The following is a 25,437-nucleotide window of genomic DNA, read 5'->3' on the forward strand; positions in this document are numbered from 1 at the left end:
TTGCTTTGTGCAGGTTTCTCTAGTTGCAGCGAGCAGGGAGCGACTCTTTGTTGTGTTTATCATTTTATCTTATGTTTCAGTTTGGACTATCTTCAGTTTTAATGATCTTTTCTCTGCTGACTCCAAAAGAGGATTAAGTGACTACTTTAAGATCTGAAGTGAATTCCTTTTTAAAAAATGGTATACTTATATATTTATTTTAAGCATTTCCATTTTGGCTTTTTAAAAAAAAAATAGTTTCCAGGTTTATGCTAAATTTTATCATGTTTAACACACATATGCCTATTATACACTGTGATAGTTAATTTTGTGTGTCAATTTGATTAGGCAAAGGGATGCCCAACTAGACAGTAAGACATTATTTTTAGCTGTGTCTATGAGAGTATCTAGAAAAAATAGCATTTGATTAAGTAGGCTAATTAAAAGAAGACCTGTCTTCATCGGTGTGAGTGAGCATCACTTAATCCATCGAGGGCCTGAATAGAATGAAAAGGCAAAGGAAGGGAAAATTCTCTCTCTCCCTTAATCTGGAGTGTCTATTTCCTAGTGCCTTTGAGTGTATGAGCTTCTTGTTCTCTGGCCTTTCTGTTTCTGGGACTTAACTAACATACCCCTGGTTCTCAGGCCTTTGTCCTCAGACTGCAGGTTACACCATCAGCTTCTCTGATTTTCAGGCCTTCAAACTCAGACTAAACTATACAACCAGTTTTCCTGGTTCTCTAGCTTGTAGATGGCAGATTTAGGGACTTCTCAGTTTCCATAAATATGTCAGTGTGTATATGTATATGTGTGTGTGTGTGTATTATCTTGGTTCTGCTGCTCTGGAGAACTCTGGCTAATGCATATAACTCTCATGTATGCTTCTGTATAATTATTATAGTTATTCTAAATTCCCTTCTGAAAATTAAAATATCAGGCCATCTGTGTATTTGTTTCTAGAGTATATTTGCTTTTCTCATCTTGGGTCTCATTTTCCTGCATCTTCGTGGAAATTAAAAAAAAAATTATAGTATGTTAGGCATTGTGTAAAATAACATTGGAGACTAGAGTAAATGATAAGGAAAAGTATGTCTTTTCCTTTTGAAAGGTTGATAATGTTACCATGTCATTCTACTAGTTGAGCAGTCTGAGCACTCTTACAACTTTTGATATATTTGGTTCACTCTTAGCTTCAAATGTTTTGAGAGGTGATTAGTAAGTCTCTAGAGATCTCACAATTTATACTATAGTGTCCAGTTTTCAGGAATATTAGGCAATCCTCTTAGTTTTTAACACCTACACTAGCTTTCTGTACCTCAGTTATTCTGTGTCTTGCTGATCTCAGTATTTGGAGGGATGATTTACATGCTTGGGAAGGTCCCATGTGCCTCCTATGTTAATCTTTCAGCTTTACTGCCTGGCCCTGTCTTTGGCATATTACCTATGCACTCACTGAAAATCAGTGGGAAAAGTTGGAGGTAGCTGCAGACATTTTCTAAAGCTGAGGTTTCATAGGATTCCTCCTTCTACCACCATTTTCCAGTGAAAATAGACATCTAACTGTTCTCTCTTAGAATAGACTTTTCTCTCTTAAATTTGCCTCAGTTTCTTTAATTAAATTCATCATCCACCTTCTGTTGCCTTTTAAAGTAATTGTGACTTGGTTTTATCTGGTTTATATTCACATTTTTTGTTTGCTTTTGTAGGGAGCAACAGTTTCCTACAACTTTTCATAACTTAACCAGAAGTAAAGGTCTCTTTTTGTTCTTTTTGTATCTCAATTTTTACAAGGATAGTTTACAAGCATAGATAGCATCCAATACATGACTTATTTAATTGAAAATTCTATTTTCACATTAGAGAGGATAGGATTTCTTCTGGTAAACAAATGATCAATTATGAATTTTCTAAGGACCATATCTGCAGTACCACACTGAAATGCTCATGGGTATTCTTAGAGTCCACTGAATAGTCAGGCTCACAAGATACCTGCCATAGGCCATGTTTAACAGTAGGTTTACTTAGAAGAATTTAGGCCAGAAAACACAATTTTCCAACAGGGTAGTGAGGCCTATCCAACTTGTATGGGTGTCCTTGAAATAGTCTGTGTAGCATCCAGGAACTATCCTCTGTGGTTCTTCAGATGATAGACCAGGGTGAGGGAATGAAAAGTGACATATTGGTGAGGTACAGAAGCCATCCCAGGGTAATACTTATTCCTTAGAGGAGCTAATGTTGTTTGTGACAATTCAGTGGGTATGGTTTTCAGGTTCAGCAAAGGACAGGCAAGTTACAAGGGTCACTGCAATCAAGAATGCTCAAAACCATGGCTTTATACTAAGTATTTACAAAATTTTCTCATTCCAGATGCAGTTTACCTAATTGGTCAATTTTACCATAAGCAATGTTCTACTTGTATGAAGTTTCCAGGAAAAAAGAAATAGAAAATTGACTGAAGGTAAATTCTCATTCTAGAATTTGTAAGAATGTGAGAGGATCTGTTATAGCCAATTCATGATATTTAATATCAATATTTAGTACTATTCAATAAACAGTATCCATAGACAGCAACCCATGACTGAAGAGACTTAGCACACATACATATATACTATATGCAAGATATTTTAGAAGAATGCAAATATTTTTGTAGTTTTTAGTACAATTGACTAAATTTGTATTATCCCTAAAAATGTTTTTGATTATTCTTACCCACATGTATATAGTATACATATATGTAATAAATTAAGTCATATCCTGTATGGTGAATCTAAGAATACAAGTTGCAACTGATTTTATTGTTACATACTCAAATATAGAAGTTATAATACCATATTTTTAAAACTTACTAATGAGTTTAGAGATTGCAAATAAAATGTAAAATTTGGGATAGAGGCATTCATATATCTATTCCAATATTTTGACTTCACAAATAGGAAAACTAACTACCCTGGGCTCATATGATAAAGAACAATTTATGTTTATGTAACCAGATTCAAGGCAAAGTACAGTCCAAAATTGGTTAATTTAGTAGCATAATCATACCATCATGGTGCCAAATTATTACCATCTTCCCACTTTCCGTGGTTGAATTTGTCCTTGGGCTGCCTGCTATTATAACCGCAAGATCACAGATATGACAATGCCCATCAGAGAAAGAGGGATTCTCTCTTTGAACTTTGTAAGATCTAAGAAACAGTTTCAAGCGTCTCTCAGTAAATGTTTTTATTTATCTCATTAGCCAGGATTGCATCACAAGCCCAAATTGAATCAATGCCTGGCAACAGAACTGAGCCACAGAAGTGGGCTACTTAGACTACTTACCCTTAAAACTTGGAGAAGGAGGATCTCCAACTCATTAGAAACTGCAATTATAAATGAAGATAATAATGGCTGCTGTTAAACATAATATCTGCTACTCAGTATTTTGTTCATGAAAATAGTTTATTAGTCCTCCAACCCCAGTTAAAATTTTAAAATATTACACATGATTATAAGTATGCCACTTTAATAAATTCATAGGACTAGTAACAGATAGCTTTTTTCCAAGAGTGGCTAGAAATTCTGTAAAATAGTTGGGTGAAGTCTATAAAATAATGTGATTTTTAAACTATAGCTGATAAATGCTATCCCAGCCACTGGTTATAGTAGAACTTATGAATTATCATTCTGAAAAGAGTGACTTTTCTTTTAGTGTACTAAATTAATTCTGGAGCTTACATCCTGAGAAATGTTATAAAAGTTACATGGTTTGTGGGCGTATAGAAATTGTCCAGTATAAACTGTTTAGGGGAAAATTGTCTAAAGTGACTTCTGTATTTTCCTTATAATAAGGGACATAGTTTATTATTTAGAGAGGTTTTTTTTTTTTAATGATAGTTTTTAGTTTTTTGTGCTAAATAGCATTTGGGAATAAAATATTTAAAAATAAAGCAAATATTGAGGAAATGGTAATATGGCAAAAGGTGAAATGATATAAGGTTGAGAGTATTCTCACTGGATGTCACAGAATTTTTTTATATTTGATCTATGTTTATAAAATTGTTCAATATTTTTCATATTATAAGCTTACTCATAGCTCAACAATCATTTAATGAATACCATGGTATATGGTATGACTTAAGAATTACTCAATATTTGTACTTGAGTATTTTTTTATCTATAAAATGTAAATCAAAACCATAAGATATCACCTCACATCTGTCAGCATGGCAATCTCAAAAAGTCTACAAGTATCAAATGCTGGCGAGGATATGAGGAAAAGGGAACACTTAGACAGTGTTTGTGGGAATATAAATGTGCAGCCACTATAAAAAAACAATGCAGAGTTTCCTCAGAAACTAAAAGTAGAACCCAGCAATTCCACTCGTAAGTATATAGCTGGAGAAAACAAAAACACCAGTTTGGAAAGATACAGGCACCCCCATGCAGCACTATCCCAGGCAGTACTACTTACAATAGCCAAATAGAAGCAACCCACTGCCCATCAACAGATGAATGGCAGATGGTATGGTGTACATATACCACATGAATGGATAAAGAAGAAGCATATATATACACATTTATCCATTCCATACATGTACACATAGAATATTAACAGCCATAAAAAAAGAATGAAATTCTGCCCTTTGCAGCAACATGGATGAACCTAGATGATATTATACTTAGTGAAATAAAGTCAGAGAAAGACAAATACTGAATAATATCACTCATACATGGAATATTTTTTAAAAATAATCAGATGAGTATATATGCAAAACAGAAACAGAATCACAGATAACTAGTGGTTGCCCGTGAGGAGAGAGGAAGGGGCGCGTTAGGGATATGGGACTAAGAGATACAACCTGCTATATATGGGAAATACATAAGTGACAAAGATACACTGTATAACACATGTAACTATAGCCATTATCTTATATAACAATGAATTATAATCTCTAATACTGAATCACTATTCTGTATACCTAAAGCTAATGATGTGAATTAACTATACTTCAATTTTAAAAAATACCCATTTAATAGAGTATCAGCTATCATTTTATCATCTCCATCTCATCCAGTGGCATAAAAACATACTTTACATATTTTAGTGGGAAAGATAAATTTGTCTTGGGGGAGTTGGCTGCTATTTAATATAAAAGTTTTGTGACTGTATTCAAATATAAGTCAAGTTCATCTACCACTTTTGAGATAATACTGAACAAAGAGGGGCAGGTTGTGTTTCCAGTAATGCAGGGTATATTACAGGGTTGTTGTTTTTTTTAGTGTGAATATTTTCTTATAATAATTTTTCTTTCCAAAATATTTTTTAGTTTAGACTGATAGACTGATCCCAAAAGCTTTGTATGTGTGTGTTTATCTTGGTAGGTTTGTTTTTGTTTGTAGAGTGTATGTAGTTTGAGAGGTGTGAGTGTATGTCTATATGTGTTTAATGTCAGCCACATTACAAAGTAATTTTTAAGAGACATATTAGGAAGAGACTTTTCTAGGACAAAGTGCTAACTTGATTTTTCTTTACTTTTGGCTCAAGAAAAGATATATATAAAAGAGACTAAACTGGTTTAGTCCTGCACCACTTGAACTACTATTACCTATGTCTGAATAAGTCACACATCAGAAATATATTAGTATCTAATGTCACTGTGTCCTGAGCCTGGAGGTCTATCCATTGCACCTCAGTTAGAAAAAGATCTCTAAGGAAGCCCTATGCCAAGCATACTGAGACCAAAAATGGAATTGAGTAAGGAACTTTGGTAAATTTGACTGTGACAAAATCTTTTTAACAAAATTAAGAATGAGATTAATCAGCAGAAGGGGAGAGGAGGAGGCTATGTGAGATTTGAGGAAGGACAAATATGCAAGATTTTGCAAAACTTTGGTATATGGAAGAGAATGGTGATAAGGTGAAAATATACAAACAGATATACCCATGGACATCTATATCATGCTTATAATTTTAAAGAACTTTCTAAGATATAAAACAGAGAAGGCAATGGCACCCCCACTCCAGTACTCTTGCCTGGAAAATCCCATGAACGGAGGAGCCTGGTGGGCTGCAGTCCTTGGGGTTGCTAAGAGTCAGACACAACTGAGCGACTTCACTTTCACTTTTTACTTTCATACATTGGAGAAGGAAATGGCAACCCACTCCAGTATTCTTGCCTGGAGAATCCCAGGGATGGGGGAGCCTGGTGGGCTGCCATCTATGGGGTTGCACAGAGTTGGACACAACTGAAGTGACTTAGCAGCAGCAGCAGCAGCAAGATATAAAAAGGTCTTTGATTTTTTATTGAATTAAATGTAGTATTAAATGTGAATTTCCTAATTTTTCTCTAAAAGAAAATGACTTCAAAATGAAACACTTCCTATAAAAATTACCTTGGAAGGAAAGTTATGACCAACCTCAATAGCATATTAAAAAGCAGAGATATTACTTTGCCAACAAAGGTCTGTCTAGTCAAGGCTATGGTTTTTCCAGTGGTCATGTATGGATGTGGGAGTTGGACTGTGAAGAAAGCTGAGCCAAAGAATTGATGCTTTTGAACTGTGGTGCTGGAGAAGACTCTTGCAAGTCCCTTGGACTGCAAAGAGATCCAACCAGTCTATCCTAAAGGAGACCAGTCCTGGGTGTTCATTGGAAGGACTGATCATGAGGCTGAAACTCCAATACTTTGGCCACTCATGTGAAGAATTGACTCATTGGAAAAGACCCTGATGCTGGGAGGGCTTGGGGGCAGGAGGAGAAGGAGACGACAGAGGATGAGATGGCTGGATGGCATCACCGACTCGATGCACATGAATTTGGGTGAACTCCAGGAGTTGGTGATGGACAGGGAGGCCTGGCGTGCTGTGATTCATGGGGTCACAAAGAGTTGGACACGACTGAGCAACTGAACTGAACTGACTGAACATAAGAGTCATAAATTACATCATTATTATACAATGTAGCGCTTGAAGTGGGGGTGGAGGCAGTTAAGTGTATTTCCACAAATTAGAGTTCTTGGTGAAGGAATCTGAAGCAAAAGTTGTAAAGTAGCAGATTTACCTGAATAAGTAGAAGTATTTAGAACATAATCCAGGAATTACTGTTTTTTTGTCCATCCAGCTTAACATTTCATCCAGTGGATTTCACTAAAGGAAGGCATTTAGAGTTACGGCCCCAATGGAATTGATTTGAAACAACGATACATCCTGTTTTAGTTTCCCTGTAATGTCTGTGCTTGGATGCAGAGTCCTGAATATCGCAGAATGCATATGAAACAGTGCAGTGCATCTGTGAACTCTGCCTGCCTGTGGGTCCAAACCCGTGAGGAACAGCGCAAAGAGCAGGTATGTGTTCTCAACCACTGTTTGTTCATTGTGGCAAAGCTGAATGTGAGTGTCATCCTTCCAATGTGTACGAAAGTGCTTGCTTGCTTAAGAAATCTGAAGAATCAAAACCTGGTATAATTTAATTAAACACCAGGAAATTGAACAAGGAGGTTTAGCAAGAAACTAATGATGAAGGAAATTTTCGGAAGTTTTGAATTGGCAGAAACACCTAGAATTACATCTGACTCCTAAGGAAGAGAAATAATCTACACACCATTTTATTCAGTGTTGTCTCCTTTGTTGTGAATATATTTTCATCTTTACTGAGACAGTTTAGGATACTGTCAGTATTCTACCTCTGTTTATTTTCATATGCACTGCCCAGCATTATTCACTTGGTACACTCTGGCAAGTTAAAGTAATTATTTGGAAGTATAATTCATTTTGTATCCCCGTTTTACAACTGAGTGTAGTGATGCCTTCCCAGCCAGAAGGCAAGGGTCCAGGAAAACCAATTTATTGAGTTCCCCCTACAGGGATAAGATTTTTTTTATTATTATATGACAGGTCAATTTATTGCTGTCTTGTATCAGTGATAAATTGTGACTACTGATGAGCGTGACAGTTGGCCTTCTCAAAGTTTCTTGGTGAAGGTAGTAATAAAATGACAAACTTTGTGTAGTTGCTACTCACACATGTACTTTAGAATTCTCACTCTACTACTCAGCCATGGATTCCTGGTAAGCAGAATAGGAAGACCGGGTTCAGTTCTCAGGATCACTGCTGCTAAGTCCCTTCAGTCGTGTCCGACTCTGTGCGACCCCATAGATGGCAGCCCACCAGGCTTCCCCGTCCCTGGGATTCTCCAGGCAAGAACACTGGAGTGGGTTGCCATTTCCTTCTCCAATGCATGAAAGTGAAGAGTGAAACGGAAGTTGCTTAGTCGTGTCCAACTCTTTGCGACCCCATGGACTACAACCCACCAGGCTCCTCCGTCCATGGGACTTTCCAGGCAAGAGTACTGGAGTGGGGCACCATTGCCTTCTCCTCTCAGGATCACACCTCCTCCTAAACTAGCCTGTTTTCTTAAACTTAAATGACTCAACTTCTACTTTTTCTTATTTTAATAATTTACAAAGATATGCCTTAAAACAGAGTCTAGTTGAAAGCTTTCTATCATTTCTCTGCTGCTGCTAAGTCACTTCAGTCGTGTCCGACTATGTGCGACCCCATAGACGGCAGCCCACCAGGCTCCCCCGTCCCTGGGATTCTCCAGGCAGGAACACTGGAGTGCCATTTCCTTCTCCAATGCATGAAAGTGAAAAGTGAAAGAGAAGTCGCTGAGTCGTGTCTGACTCTTAGAAACCCCATGGACTGCAGCCTACCAGGCTCCTCCGTCCATGGGATTTTCCAGTCATTTCTCTAGAAAAGCTTAAATTTAGGCTGAACAGAGAAAGGATAGAAACCAGGTTGTCATAAGGAAACACCTGTCATTTAGCTCACTTGAATGTTGCTGCTGCTGCTAAGTCGCTTCAGTTGTGTCCGACTCTGTGCGACCCCATCGACGGCAGCCCACCGGGCTCCCCCGTCCCTGGGATTCTCCAGGCAAGAACACTGGAGTGGGTTGCCATTTCCTTCTCCAATGCATGAAAGTGAAAAGTGAAAGTGAAGTCGCTCAATCGTGCCCAATTCTTAGCGACCCCATGGACTGCAGCCCACCAGGCTCCTCTGCCCATGGGATTTTTCCAGGCAAGAGTACTGGAGTGGGGTGCCATTGCCTTATCCACTCACTTGAATAAATAGTTAAGGATGTTATGCTTATGTGAACACTTCAGGACTAGGTAGTCAGAAGGGGGAAGAACTAGTGGAATATGTTTCTCAGAGGCATGACTAAGATAAATTGGACAACTCTTTTTTTTAAAGGGCAATATTCAAGAACAAAAACTATATTTGAAGCTAATGAAAGGTTGGATCATATGGGAATTATTGAAAAATAATTATTGATAGGAGGCAACCAACTAGAAATGAATATCCTAGGAAACCAAAGAAGCTGTGAAGCATGAATGAAAAAAAATTCAATTTGAAAGGAGAAATCATTGTAGGCTTATACCTTTGCTAGCTGCTACCACAGAGAGCTTATTTCAGTTTTTCCATTTAAATTAAATAATCATTATAAATATTTCTTGTTTTTTAAAAATATATGCTATCAGAAAAATTTTTTATCTCCAAAATTCAGTAATGTCTCTATGAAAGTGTTAACCTGTGGTTCTCCTTTATTTATTTTCCCCATTCCCTCAAAACCTGGTTTATACCTTGTTAATAGTGTTTTCTTCACAATGTCCATCACAATCTAGCTGACCCAGATTCTAGTTCCTGTCATCAAATGTGAATGGGAGGTAGCTACTACACTTGTTACCTCTTCATTCTCTCCTGAAAAGCATTTTATTTCATTCAAATCATCACCTACTTTTACAAGTTTACTTGAATCATCCAACATCCTGTTTATCCAAATTCCCATCCCTTATTTACTCTATGCGGTAGTTCTCTACAAGTCTAGCTTAGCCATATCTTTTGAAGAAAATGAGATTAGAATATATTTCATCAGAAGTATCACTTGTAATAAACAATTTGAGCACCAAAATACTTCAAACCAGGATGCAGTAATCCTGCATTTACTGTTAAGCTGCTAAGTCACTTCAGTCGTGTCCGACTCTGTGCGACCCCATAGATGGCAGCCCACCAGGCTCCCCTGTCCCTGGGATTCTCCAGGCCAGAACATGGAGTGGGTTGCCATTTCCTTCTCCAATGCATGAAAGGGAAAAGTGAAAGTGAAGTCACTCAGTCGTGTCCGACTCTTTGCAACCCCACGGATTGCAGCCCACCAGGCTCTTCAGTCCATGGGATTTTCCAGGCAAGAGTACTGGAGTGGGTTGCCATTGTCTTCTCTGAATCCTGCATTTGAGGGGAATACAAAATATTCCTATAATTTAACATCAAATTTTAATGTAATTTCTAGGCTATCTTAGACATATTGTTATTTTCTTCGTATCAGTTTAATGCTGAGTCCTTCTGCCAGGTAAGTGAGACATTTAGTCTACTACTCCAGATTTGTCACAGAGTTCTATGTAGAATCATATGTCAGGGAAGAATCTGATGACAGCAATCCCATCTTAGCCCATGTCTAGATGTCCATTGTACAATGAAACCTTTAGTCTATTGGCTCTGTTAATTTCAGACCAGCTTCTGACCTTGGTGCCCATAATCCAGCCTCTGAAGGCACACTGCACAGGCATCCCACTCCTCAGCTCCAAGTCTCATCACCCCGAATATGTACCAAGGATTTGTGGACACACTTCTCTCCACCTCTCAATTTTCAACATCTTTGTTGTCTTTATAAGATTCATCCTTCCCCTACTCTGTTGCCCTTAAGAGTAGGGCAGTTAGAATATGCTCCCAGAATAACTCCTTCAATAAGTTTAGACGTCTATAAAAGTCAGAAATAAAGGCTCTAGGCAACCACTGTTTTCTGCTTTACAAAATAACCTAAGTAAAGAAATTCAAGAGACCTGGGTATGTGCTTGGAAGTGAGGAGGAGGACATATGGAACACACATTCTTACCTCACTAAATTTCCCTAACATGTAAACAAATATCTCAAAGGCTTTAAAAGTTTCTTGAAAGTCTATTTTAAGGCTGATGCCTTCAAACAACTAAGATATCCAGTTGTGATAAGATAAATGAGGTCTATACATTATATAATTTACCTAAAGTCAAATGGGGAAAACATGAGCAAATTGGTCTTCATGAAATTTATAATATAGTAGAGAAAATAATTGTCAAAAATACAGGCATACATGGCAGGTTCAATTTCTCACCACTGCAATAAAGTGAATATTGAAATAAAGTGAATCACACAAAGGTTTTGGTTTCCCAGGGCATGTAGTCTATTAAATGTGTGATAGTATTATGTCAAATGTATGGCTGTGGTGTTGAAGACTCTTGAGAGTCCCTTGGACTGCAAGGAGATCCAACCAATCAATCCTAAAGGAAATCAGTCCTGAATATTTCTTTGGAAGGACTGATGCTGAAGCTGAAGCTCCAATACCTTGGCCACCTGATGTGAAGGACTGGCTCGTTGGAAAAGACCCTGATGCTGGGCAAGATTAAAGGCAGGAGGAGAAGGGGATAACAGAGGGTGATATGGTTGGATGGCATCACTGACTTGATGGACATGAGTTTGAGCAAGCGCCAGAATTTGTCAATGGACAGGGAGGCCTGGCATGCTCCAGTCCATGTAGTCACAAGAGTCAAATACCACTGAGCGACTGACCTGAACTGAACCGTAGATATTTCATGCAAAGAAAGACAGTTATAACTGGAGTTCTATGTTGATAGTTATAAAAATATATATCTAGCATAGAGAAGAAAAAATACTCTAAAAGTTTCGTATTAAATTATTGTGAGACTCTTAAACAGTTCATCTTCTAATAACAAAGAAAATGTTTATGAAATAAATATAGGACCCATAACTTTGGTTTCCACTTTCAGCATCTAGATTTACTAGAGTTTTTTAAAATACAAACATTAAGGTATTTTTTTTTTCAGATTTCCTCTGAGATTTGTCTTTTTTTTTTTTTTTGAATGGGGTTATGTGTTTTTGGATGAAAGACCACTGCCTTTTCACTACAGCATATCAAGTATACATAGCATCAAAATGACTTAACACTCCAAGTGTTGACCTTAATCTCTTCATTGGAGTAGTATTTGTCAGGTTTCCACACCTAACATTTCTTTTTTTCTCCCTTTCCACACCACTGTTTACAGAGGTCACTAAGTACAATCCACACTTATTGGTGAGGAGTTATGCTACACTTACTTGGAGGCAGAATATCTACACAAATTGTGGAAATTCTTCTACATAGAGAATTTTTCTTTTCTCAGCCAATTATCCATTTTAGAAGAACGTATTTATATCAATATGTACTCATGGGTATTTATTTTATAGTCCTATTTCTAATCCAGTACTACTCTATTTAGTGCTCATATTGTTCACTACTGGTATATGGAAAAACAATTGACTTTATATATATTATCCTTGTATCCTACAACCTTTCAGTATTCACTAAGTAGTTTCAAGAAGTTTTGCCTTGATGCTTTGGCATTTCCTTCATAGATAATTATATTGTGTATGAATAAAAATAGCTTTATTGGATCCCCTCAAATTCATGTAATCCCTTTATTTTTTCTCATCTTCCTTTCAATAAGATATTGAGTAAAGGTGTTGAAAGATAACCTTGTTTTGCGGCAAATCTTAAGGGGGAAAGGTCCAGTTTTTCACTATTGAGTACAATGTTAGCTTTTTTTTTTTTTTTAGTTATGAGGAAGTTCCTCTTCATTTTTTACTTGTTTATAGTTTTTATTATGAATGTGTGTTGAATTTTGTCAAAGGTTTTTTCCACATCTATTACTATATGACTTTTTCCTTTAGTCTGTTCATTTCTCAGATTATATTGTTTGACTTTTAAATTTTGAACCAGGCTTGTAAAACTGGAATCAATTACATTTTATCTTTGTATAATATTTTTTGTATATTCCTGAATTTGACATGCTGATATTTTATTGAGGTTATTTGTATCTATATTCACGAGAAATATTTGCCTAATTTTCCTTTCTTGTAGTATGTTTTACTTTCTTGTAATTAGGTTTAGTTTATTTTATCTCTTTGTTTTCTTAAAGTAGATCCTGAGATTGTTGATTTTAGATCTTTTTTCTTCTCTTATATATGTATTTAATGTTGTAATTTTCTCAGCAGCAATTTCACTGCATCCCACAAACTTAGGTAAGTAATATATTCATTTAGTTCAAAATATTTCTAATTTCTCTTGAGACTTTGACTCATGTGCTATTTAGAAGTATGTTGTTAAATTTCTAAATATTGGGAGATTTTGAGCATTGTTCCTTACTGATTCCTAGTTTAATGATACCTTCAGACATAGTTTATATATGATTTTAATTTTGTTCAATATGTTAAGATGTGTTTTGGTGAATGTTCATGGGAACTTGAGAAGAAGGTGTATTCTGCTGTTGTGGGATGGAGTATTATATAAATATCAGATCAAGTTGACTGAAAGTGCTATTTAGATCAATTCTATCCTTCCTAGCTTTCTGCCTGCTTATCTATCATTTACCAGAAGAGAAGGGTTGAAATCTCAATTATAATAGTAGATACATCAATTTCTCTCTGCAGTTCTTTCAGTTTTTATCTCATAATTTTGATACTCTGTGGTTAGGTGCATAATATTACAATCTGGTTGAGGTATCTAGAGAATTATCATTATGAAATCTTTCTCCCCAATGATGATTATTTTTTATTGTTCTGAAATTGACTTTGCCTATAATTAATATAATTACTCTTCTTTATTAATATTAGCTCAGTATATATCTCTCTATCCCTTAACTCTTTAAAAATTCATAAACTATTTTTTTTTTAGTTTTAGGATCATAACAATATTGAATGGAAAGTACAGAGAATTTCCATATACCCCTTGTACCATACATGCCCACTCTCCCTCACTACTGATATTCCTATGTGTTACCATTGATAGATCTATACTGACACATCCTTATCATCCAGGGTCCACTGGTTACACTGGAGTTCACTCTTGTTTTTGTACCTTCTATCAGTTTGGATACACATGTATCCACCTGTGTAGTATCACACAAAATAGTTTCCACACACCAACATATATCATACCCTGCCTATTCCTCTCTCCCATCTCCCAACTCCCAGAAACCACTCATATTTTTACTGTCTCCATAGGGCTTCCTCTTCCAGAAATTTATACAGTTGGAATCATACAGTCATAATCTTTTCAAATTGGCTTCTTTCACTTAGTAATATGTATTTGCATATTTTTCCTGTCTTTACATGAGCTTCCCTGGTGGCTCAGATGGTAAAAGCGTCTGCTTGCAATGCAGGAGACCTGGGTTCGATCCCTGGGTGAGGAAGATCCCCTGGAGCAGGAAATGGCAACCCACTCCAGCACTCTTGCCTGGAAAATTCCATGGATGGAGGAGCCTCGTAGGCTACAGTCCATGGGAACCCAAAGAGTTGGACACGACTGAGTGATTTCACTTTCACTTTTCTTTTATGTCTTTACATGGCTTGATCACTTATTCTTTTTAGTACTAAATAATATTCTGTTTTCTGAATGTACCAGTTTATTTACCCATACACCTGCTAAAGAACATCTTGGCTGCTTTTACTTTATTGTACTTTGTGCAGATATTGAGGGTTTTTTTACAAACTGAAAATTTATAGTAACCCTGAATCAAGCAAGTCTGTCATGCCATTTTTCCAACAGCATTTTTCTCACGTTGTGTCTGTGTATCCTATTTTGTTAATTCTTACAGTACTTCACACTTTTTCAGTTATTTATGTGTTATGGTGATCTGTGGTCAGTCAGTGATCTTTTATGCTTCTATAATTGGACATTTTTTAGCAATAAAGTATTCTTAGATATGTACCTTTTTGACAGCATGCTATTATACACTTATAGGCTATAGTGCAGAGTAAACGTAACTTCTGTATGTACCAGGAAACCAAAAAAAAAGAAAAGTATGTGACTTGCTTCCCTGCAATATTCATCTAATTGCAGTGACCTGGAGCTGAACCCACTGTATCTCTGAGGTAGGGTAAATAAAGCTGTTAGAAACATCTGTGTACAGGTTTTTAGTGAGGGCATAAGTTTTCAATTCATTTGGGTAAATACCAAGGAGCACAACTGCTGTATCATATGCTGAGAATATGTTTAGTTTTGTAAGAAACTTCTAAGCTATCTAAAAGTGGCTATACCATCTTGCTCCATAGCTCGGTCGATAAAGAGTCTGACTGCAATGCAGGAGACCTGGGTTCGATACCTGGGTTGGGAAGATCCCCTGGAGAAGGAAATGGCAACCCACTCCAGTATTCTTTCCTGGGGAATCCCATGGATAGAGGAGCCTGGCAGGCTACAGTCTATGGGGCTGCAAGAGTCAGACACGACTGAGCGACCAAGTGCACACACATCATGCATTCCTATCAGGATTAAATGAGGGTTCCTGATTCTCCACATCCTCACCAGAACTGGTATTGTTAGTGTTCTGCATTTTAGCTATCAACACAAGTGTAGTGGTATTTTATTATTGTTTTAATTCACAGTTCCCTAAACTATGACTAAACTGTCCTTTTTTCCCCCCTAATAATAACCAGTGTTGGCTCCCCATGACCTACTACATTAAATTCTCATTTAACTTAGATTTTAAAAATTGAATTAAGAAGTGACATCACCAAGATGGAAACATAAGTAAGTCATTAGTAACTTTGCTCTCCTTCATAAGAACAACAATTAACAACTTTTCCTGGAGAAGACATCACTGAGAAAATTCTAGAACACAGGTAAAGGCTAAAATATTCCCCTGCAACATAGAGACTGAGGTGGACAACATCAAAAGGCTAAGAGGAGAAGCTGGGTGCTGACCACATTGCCCCTCCCTCGGGCCAGTGCGGCACTGCACTGAGTGGTCTCTCCTGGGCCTACAGGTGCTCCAGTGGGAAAAGTACTCGGGGTAGACATCCAGGTCCCTTAGCACGGTGGGTCACTTGTTAGGATTCCCTGCTCTAGTCTTACCCCATGAGGATTTCAGGGAAATCTGCAGGACCTGACTGGGAATCTGATTTGAAAGAGAAGCGGGTAGGACCTTGCAACAGCCAGCACTCAGATCTTGGAAGACCAAGTTCCTTCCTACAGCACCCACGCAGTACGCCCAGCCAGTCAGTGGCTTGCTTATCTGCAGAACCAAGATGGCGGTGCAGTCTGACCAGAGAACTCGGTGGGGTGCAGATCTGCCTGATTTGGGATATCAAATGAGGAACCTGGCCCTGCCTGACCAGAACACCTAGAAGCTATCGTCCAGCAATGCTCAAGCAGTCTAACAGACAGAGCCGATTGACCACAGAGCAAATCCAGTGGCACCTTTTGACCAGGGAAGTATGACAACCTAAGCAAACTAATGCAATTCCCTTCTCTCTCTCTCTCTCTTTTTTCCTTACAAGTTTCTCCAGTAGAATACCTTTAAAGTATGACCTTATTGACTCTAGTTAATAACCCTTCCTGGGTCCTTAACTGGAGTGGTATTTTATTTGTCAAATCACCTACTTTGTTGGTCTTTAATTTTTCCATCTCTAACTTGAATTACCCTTTCTCTGTATAGGGGGGTGTCCCGCTTTCTCTGCTAGAATAACATCTTTCATGCATAAAATGGCATTCTGCGGATCATTTATTGGGAAAACCCGCCTAATCCGTTCAAAGTAGTAACTGATATGTTCTTTACTAACCAATCTCATAGAAAACAGTATAAAAAAGCCAAACAAACCCCCTTAATACATGAAGTGTAACTCAATGTTCCTTTTCAAGTGAAGGGGGAAAAAACCACCTAGGATACGCATGTCATTAGGTATATACATTTCTGTAGTTATTTTTAGTTCTTTCAATTAGCAGTGGTCATCTGGGGACAGTTAACTGATTTTTGAATGACTATAATATGAAAGATGTACTGGTATGCAAAAGCCTGATTATCACTGATTATACCAAGCTAATTATCGACTCAATTGAAACTTTTAAAAAGGTTAGCTTTTGCTTCCTAAACATGCCAGATTCTGTCTGCACAGAAGTTACAATACACAGCCATGAAAATTAAAGTAATCCCTCATATTGGCCATACATACAAGATTCTGGAAAAGAATGAGCTTAAAAAGATGTGAAAAAGTTGTATTGGCATAATATAAGCCAGAAAACACTAATGGTTAAGGGGCATGAGAGCAGATTGTGTAAAACTATCTGTCAAGAATTGACCTGTGTTATACTCATGGCAGAACACTAAGATTGTTTAAAGTCCATAGAATTTGGCAAGCCTATGCAGAGGGGGATATGGAAAATTTTACTTTGGAGGATGAAACAGCTTGGAATGTGAAAATGCTAATGATGAGATCATCCAGTAATAGTTACCAAGCTATTCCAAAAAGATATTTATCTGCAAGTTACATTATAATTCATATCAAGTACAGGCAAAAATAAGTTTCTTAAAGAAGGAATCTTACAAGACTTTTCTTGGTGTTTTGCTCACTCTGGGGAATGGAACCTTAACTCTGAGAAGTGAAAGTGTTAGTCTCTCAGTCGTTTCTGACTCTTTGCAACCCCATGGACTAGCCCACCAGGCTCTTCTGTCCATGGGATTCTCCAGGCAAGAATACTGGAGTGGGTATCCATTTCCTTCTCCAGGGGATCTTCCAGACCCAGGGATCAAACCCAGGTCTCCTGCACTGCAGGCAGATTCTTACCATCTGAGCCATCAGTGAAGCCCAAGAGATATCAGTGTAGCTTTTTGTTGTTACTTTGGGTGGAGAAAATATAGTAAAGAGATTTATCATGATTAACTTATAATTTGATTTAAATAATGAATTTTCCATAATGATAACACATAATTTATATATAGGTATACATTTATATAGGTTCAGTGGTAAAGAATCTGCCTGCCAATGAAGGAGACATAATAGACATGGGTTCGATACCTGGGTTGGCAAGATCCACTGGAAAAGGAAATGGCAATCCACTCCAGTATTCTTGCCTGGAAAATTCATGGGGTCACAAAGAATCAGGCATGACTTAACACCTGAGCACACACACACGCAGCTACATTTACACAGATTTTAAATATGTATGTGTTTACATAAGTGAGACTAGTTGGTTTCATTGTCTGACCCCAGTTCTGCCTCAGTAAAGGGATATATGTTCATCCTAAACCAGAGAGGTGGTAGGGATAGAGTGAGAATTAAGACTCTGCAAATTCAACCTGAAAGACTTCCTTATTTTCCAAAAACTGGCTTGGGTTGGGACGGCTGACTGGATGGGTGCTTCTGTAGGACGTTTATTGGCTTTTATTATGAAGATTGCCTTTGGTTAGGCACTTACCCAAAGTGCGCTGAGGATTTTTTTTTTTATTATTATTTTTAAACTTTACTTAATTGTATTAGTTTCGCCAAATATCAAAATGAATCCGCCACAGGTATACATGTGTTCCCCATCCTGAACCCTCCTCCCCCTTCCCTCCCCATTCCATCCCTCTGGGTCGTCCCAGTGCACCAGCCCCAAGCATCCAGTATCATGCATCGAACCTGGACTGGCAACTCGTTTCATACATGATATTTTACATGTTTCAATGCCATTCTCCCAAATCTTCCCACCCTCTCCCTCTCTCACAGAGTCCATAAGACTGTTCTATACATCAGTGTCTCTTTTGCTGTCTTGTACACTGGGTTATTGTTACCATCTTTCTAAATTCCATATATATGCGTTAGTATACTGTATTGGTGTTTTTCTTTCTGGCTTACTTCACTCTGTATAATAGGCTCCAGTTTCATCCACCTCATTAGAACTGATTCAAATGTATTCTTTTTAATGGCTGAGTAATACTCCATTGTGTATATGTACCACAGCTTTCTTATCCATTCATCTGCTGATGGACATCTAGGTTGCTTCCATGTCCTGGCTATTATAAACAGTGCTGCGATGAACATTGGGGTACATGTGTCTCTTTCCCTTCTGGTTTCCTCAGTGTGTATGCCCAGCAGTGGAATTCTTCCACTTTCTTTATAAGCTATAGTGCAGGAATCACTACCCAAATCTGCAGTTTTAACATGAGTATTGTTTCTGCTCTTTTTCTACCCAAATCTGCAGTTTTCTTCTTAGATGGCTGAGTTCTCTCCCTTTGCATTGTCAAAAGGAGAGTTCTAAAAGCTCTTCTCTTGCTTCAGAATATGAGTTGACAATGGACTCACATTTGACCATTACTATAAAATGTGTTCCTAAATATTACTAAGTATTCTCCTACATGGGTTATTGTGGAGTGATCCAGAATATTATTTACTTAATTTATGACCAAGATTGTGATGGTTACATATAAGAGTGAATGAATTAATCATGGTAAGAATCAGCAAAGTCTGCAAATGGAGCTAAATTATGTTTTTATCAGCATTTGTAAAATATATTCCTTGTTCTGTGACAGAAATTATGACACAAAATTTGCCAGGCTTTTTTCTAGGACATCAATAAATACTTGGTAATTGGGATCATAACAGACGTTTTAGCAAAGCCTGAGTGTCTATGCACTTCTAAAGTGGGATTTCACAAATTTTATTAATTCCTTAATAATTCCTTATATTCATGAGTGTAAAACAGCTAGTTCTTTAAAGAAAGCTTTATCCACTTCTATGCTCTTGCATCTTGCATAAGAAGTTTTAGACTCTGTAAATAAATGTCTTTACAAAATAAGCAAGTGACCTTTCTCAGGTACATTTATTATGAAAGAAAAGATGAATTTACATGAGCTGAGTTTCTTTCAAGTACCTGACAAAGGCAATTCTTTTAACTAGAATTATGAAAAGGGGAATATTTTGTGAAAAATCACCAGTGAAGTTTTGAGAGGTAGAGTATAAGGTCCTCTTGACCCTTGTCCCTGCCAAAATTTTGAAATATCTATATGTTGTAGGAATAAAGAGAATAAATTAAATTTATATCTGTGTATCTGTTGGCTTAGAAATAGATGATGACTTCAAACAATCACTTAGTTCAAATAATACTGCTAAAAATAGTATAGCTCTATGTGATCTATTATTTTGGCCTTATTCTTTAAAATTATCAATATTTTTAAAGTGAAGGTGACTATAGAAAATAACATGACAAAGGACACTTAAAATAAGAAAAACAGAATATGAGACAGAAAATCAAAAAATTAAGGATTCTAGCTCATCTCAGCTACTTGTTTACATGATATTCACTTCACAGGGCACAAGTGTGCTCATTCATGCCCATCTATTTGTGACCCTATGAACTTTAGCCCACCAGGCTCCTGTGTCCATGGAATTCTCCAGGCAAGGATACTGGTGTGGGTTGCTATGCCCTTCTCCAGGGAATTTTCCCAACCCAAGGGTTGAACCCATGTCTCCCGCAGTGGCAGTCAGATTCTTTACCACTTGAGCCACTTCAGAAGCCCATTCGCTTCACAAAACATATGTGAAATGAATGCAGTCCCCAATTTATAACAAGGTAAAAATGCACACATTAAATCTGAAATTGCTTAGTGAAAATAAATTCTACACAAAAGCATAAATGTTACTATCATCATCTTTACAACTGCTGACTTTCTGTACACTCCACCAACATAACTCGTTAGTCAAGCAGAGATGTGTTTGCTACCAATAGACAATACCTCCTTGACAGGTTTACCAGTGTCTCTAAAAGATAGTTAGCAAGCAGGTATGAGAATTATAATCTGATTTAAGGTGGGTCTTTTAATGCAGCAACCCAAAACTCATGATTTATAACTGAGAATTGGTGGAGAATAATGAAGGTTTTGAATGTGCCTTGATGGATGACCACTCATTTGATAAGATAATAGCCTTCCTGGTTGAGTAAGACATTGCCCTGAGAAGACAGGCTAAAGGAATAGTCTATTATTTGTGTAAATACATTTTTAGGTAGATCCTGAAACAAATAATGACATTATATAATATTCCTAGGCAAGAATTACTAAAAAAGTAAAACCTGACTATTTACATGGTCTTAGTTTTTGATCCTATTAACTCTGTGTTTGCATGTACTTGTTATCATCATTATCCAGTTACATATGATCACATATGAGCTATGGTTAGGCATTCTTCTACTAGATACTATACATAGCAAATCTTATTTAATTCCAACAGCTAGCCTGAGACAGACCCAGAGGAGACAGTCACCTTGTTCAATGTCACTAGTCCAATTTAATAAAAAGGTGGCAAAAAATTCAGAAAATAAATAGCATTTGATAGGTTATTTAGGATAAGGTTGGTGTACAGTAGGTTCATTTCAACCCAGGAATGCTAGCTAGAGGCACAGACTATATTGCTCCTCCTAGCACTCACAGTTCAGTTCCGTTCAGTCGCTGTCATGTCCAACTTTGTGACACAATGACTACAGCACGCAAGGCCTCCCTGTCCATCACCAAATCCGGGAGTTTACTCAAACTCATGTCCATTGAGTTGGTGAGGCCTCAAACTCATGTCCATTGAGTTGGTGAGGCCATCCAACCATGTCATCCCCTGTTGCCCCCTTCTCCTCCTGCCTTCAATCTTTCTCAGCATCAGGGTCTATTCAAATGAGTCAGTTTTTTGCATCGGGTAGCCAAAGTATTGGAGTTTCAGCTTCAACATCAGTCCTTCCAATGAATATTTAGTACTGATTTCCTCTAGGATGGACTGGTTGGGTCTCCTTGCAGTCCAAGGGACTCTCAAGAGTCTTTTCCAACACCACAGTTCAATAGCATCAAATCTACATTGCTGAAGCTTTACATTTTAATTAGGTCCCATTTGTTTATTTTGCTTTTATTTCCAATATTCTGGGAGGTGGGTCATAGAGGATCCTGCTGTGATTTATGTCGGAGAGCGTTTTGCCTATGTTCTCCTCCAGCAGTTTTATAGTTTCTGGTCTTACATTTAGATCTTTAACCCATTTTGAGTTTATTTTGGTGTGTGGTGTTAGAAACTGTTCTAGTTTCATTCTTTTACAAGTGGTTGACCAGTTTTCCCAGCACCACTTGTTAAAGAGATTGTCTTTTCTCCATTGTATATTCTTGCCTCCTTTGTCAAAGATAAGGTGTCCATAGGTGCATGGATTAATCTCTGGACTTTCTACTTTGTTCCATTGATCTATATTTCTGTCTTTGTGCCAGTACCATACTGTCTTTTTTTTTTTTAATTTTATTTTATTTTTAAACTTTACATAATTGTATTAGTTTTGCCAAATATCAAAATGAATCCGCCACAGGTATACATGTGTTCCCCACCCTGAACCCTCCTCCCTCCTCCCTTGATGACTGTGGCTTTGTAGTAGAGCCTGAAGTCAGGCAGGTTGATTCCTCCAGTTCCATTCTTCTTTCTCAAGTTTGCTTTGGCTATTTGAGGTTTTTTGTATTTCCATACAAATTGTGAAATTATTTGTTATAGCTCTGTGAAAAATACCATTGGTAGCTTGATAGGGATTGCATTGAATCTATAGAAAAGCTTCTGGACAACAAAGGAAACTATAAGCAAGGTGAAAAGACAGCCTTCAGAATGGGAGAAAATAATAGCAAATGAAGCAACTGACAAACAACTAATCTCAAAAATATACAAGCAACTCTTGCAGCTCAATTCCAGAAAAGTAAATGACCCAATCAAAAAATGGGCCAAAGAACTAAATAGACATTTCTCCAAAGAAGAAATACAGATGGCTAACAAACACATGAAAAGATGCTCAACATCACTCATTATCAGATAAATGCAAATCAAAACCACTATGAGGTACCATTTCACGCCAGTCAGAATGGCTGCGATCCAAAAGTCTACAAGCAATAAATGCTGGAGAGGGTGTGGAGAAAAGGGAACCCTCTTACACTGTTGCTGGGAATGCAAACTAGTACAGCCACTATGGAGAACAATATGGAGATTCCTTAAAAAACTGGAAATAGAACTGCCTTGTGACCCAGCAATCCCATTGCTGGGCATACACACTGAGAAAACCAGAATTGAAAGAGACACATGTACCCCAATGTTCAATGAAGCACTGTTTATACTAGCCAGGACATGGAAGCAACCTAGATGTCCATCAGCAGATGAATGGATAAGAAAGCTGTGGTACATATACACAATGGAGTATTACTCAGCCATTAAAAAGAATACATTTGAATCAGTTCTAATGAGGTGGATGAAACTGGAGCCTATTATACAGAATGAAGTAAGCCAGAAAGAAAAACATCAATACAGTATACTAACGCATATATATGGAATTTAGAAAGATGGTAACGATAACCCTGTATGCGAGACAGCAAAAGAGACACAGATGTATAGAACAGTCTTTTGGACTTTGTGGGAGAGGGAGGGGGGGATGTTTGGGAGAATGGCATTGAAACAGGTATAATATCATATAAGAAACGAATCGCCAATCCAGGTTCGATGCAGGATACAGGATGCTTGGGGCTGGTGCACTGGGATGACCCAGAGGGATGGTATGGGGAGGGAGGAGGGAGGGGGCTTCAGGATGGGGAACACATGTATACCCGTGGTGGATTCATGTTGATGTATGGCAAAACCAATACAATATTGTAAAGTATTAGCCTCCAATTAAAATAAATAAATTTAAATTAAAAAAAAATCTTCAGTGCTCAGCTTTCTTTATAGTCCAACTCTCACGTCCATACATGACTACTGGAAAAACCATAGCTTTGACTAGACGTCCTTTGTTTGCAAAATAATGTCTCTGTTTTAATATGCTGTCTTGGTTGGTTATAACTTTTCTTCCAAGGAACAAGTGTCTTTTAATTTCATGGCTGCAATCACCATCTGCAGTGATTTCGGAGCCCCCCAAAACAAAGTTGACATTGTTTCCACTGTTTCCCCATACCATGAAGTGATGGGACCAGATGCCATGATCTTACTTTTCTGAATGCTGAGCTTTAAGCCAACTTTTTCACTCTCCTCTTTCACTTTCATCAAGAGGCTCTTTAGTTCTTCTTCACTTTCTGCCATAAGGGTGGTGTCATCTGCATATCTGAGGTGATTGATATTTCTCCCAGCAATCTTGATTACAGCTTGTGCTTCCTCCAGCCCAGCATTTCTCATGATGTACTCTGCATAGAAGTTAAAGAAGCAGGGTGACAATATACAGCCTTGATGTACTCCTTTCCCAATTTGGAACCAGTCTGTTGTTCCATGTCCAGTTCTAACTGTTGCTTCCTGACCTGCATACAGATTTCTCAGGAGGCAGGTCAGGTGGTCAGGTATTCCCATCTCTTGAAGAATTTTTCACAGTTTGTTGTGATCCACACAGTCAAAGGCTTTGGCATAGTCAATTAGGCAGAAATAGATGTTTTTCTGGAACTCTCTTGCTTTTTCGACAGCAGTTGGCAATCTGGTCTCTGGTTCCACTGCCTTTTCTAAATCCAGCTTGTATATCTGGAAGTTCACGGTTCATGTACTGTTGGAGCCTGGCTTGGAGAATTTTGAGCACTACTTTGCTAGCATGTGAGATGAGTGCAAATTGTGCAGTAGTTTGAGCATTCTTTGGCATTGCCTTTCTTTAGGATTGGAATGAAAACAACCTTTTCCAGTCCTGTGGCCATTGATGTGTTTTCCATATTTGCTAGCATATTGACTGCAGCACTTTCACAGCATCATCTTTTAAGATTTGAAATAGATCACCCGGAAACCCATCAATGCCTTAGCTTTGTTTGTAGTGATGCTTCCTAGGGCCCACTTGACTTCACATTACAGGATATCTGGCTCTAGGTAAGTGATCACACCATTGTGATTATCTGGTTCATAAAGATCTTTTTTGTATAGTTCTTCTGTGTATTCTTGTTACCTCTTCTTAATATCTTCTGATTCTGTTAGGTCCATAACATTTTTGTCCTTTATTGTGCCCATCTTTGCATGAAATGTTCCCTCGGTATCTCTAATTTTCTTGAAGAGATCTCTAATCTTTCCCATTCTATTATTTTCCTCTGTCTTTGCATTGATCGCTGAGGAAGGCTTTCTTATCTCTCCTTGCTATTCTTTGGAACTGTGCATTTAAATGGGTATATCTTCCTTTTCTCCTTTGCCTTTCACTTCTCTTCTTTTCACAGCTATTTGTAAGGCATCCTCAGACAACCATTTTGCCTTTTTGCATTTCTTTTTTCTTGCAGATGGTCTTGATCACTGCCTGTACAATGTCACAAACCTCCATCCATAGTTCTTCAGGCACTCTGTCTATCAGATCTAATCCCTTGAATCCATTTGTCACTTCTACTGTATAATCGTAAGGGATTTGATTTAGGTCATACCTGAATGGTCTAGTTGTTTTCCCTACTTTCTTCAATTTAAGTCTGAATTTGGCAATAAGGAGTTCATGATCTGAGCCACAGTCAGCTCCCGGTCTTGCTTCCGCTGACTGTATGGAGCTTCTCCATCTTTGGCTGCAAAGAATGTAATCAACCTGATTTCGGTGTTGATCATCTGGAGATGTCTGTGTGTACAGTCTTCTCTTGTGTTTTTGGAAAAGGG

At 37.7% G+C, this 25,437-nt stretch overlaps 1 protein-coding gene across 12 annotated transcripts in view; it reads left to right on the plus strand.

The window, feature by feature from the left end:
• Nucleotides 1–15,171, plus strand: part of LOC129633625 (uncharacterized) — a 176,388-nt gene extending 161,217 nt beyond the window's left edge. For 2 of the 12 annotated variants that reach the window (XR_008705125.1, XR_008705129.1), the window contains 3 exons: nt 2,347–2,437; nt 7,207–7,305; nt 11,363–13,725. The gene's annotated coding sequence lies outside the window, so the exon portion shown is untranslated. The other 10 variants (XR_008705127.1, XR_008705135.1, XR_008705134.1 and 7 more) reach the window with 10 other exon arrangements.
• The last annotated feature ends 10,266 nt before the right edge of the window (nt 15,172–25,437 follow it).

Source organism: Bubalus kerabau, chromosome 19 (assembly GCF_029407905.1).
Source record: "Bubalus kerabau isolate K-KA32 ecotype Philippines breed swamp buffalo chromosome 19, PCC_UOA_SB_1v2, whole genome shotgun sequence".
NCBI lineage: Eukaryota > Metazoa > Chordata > Mammalia > Artiodactyla > Bovidae > Bubalus > Bubalus kerabau.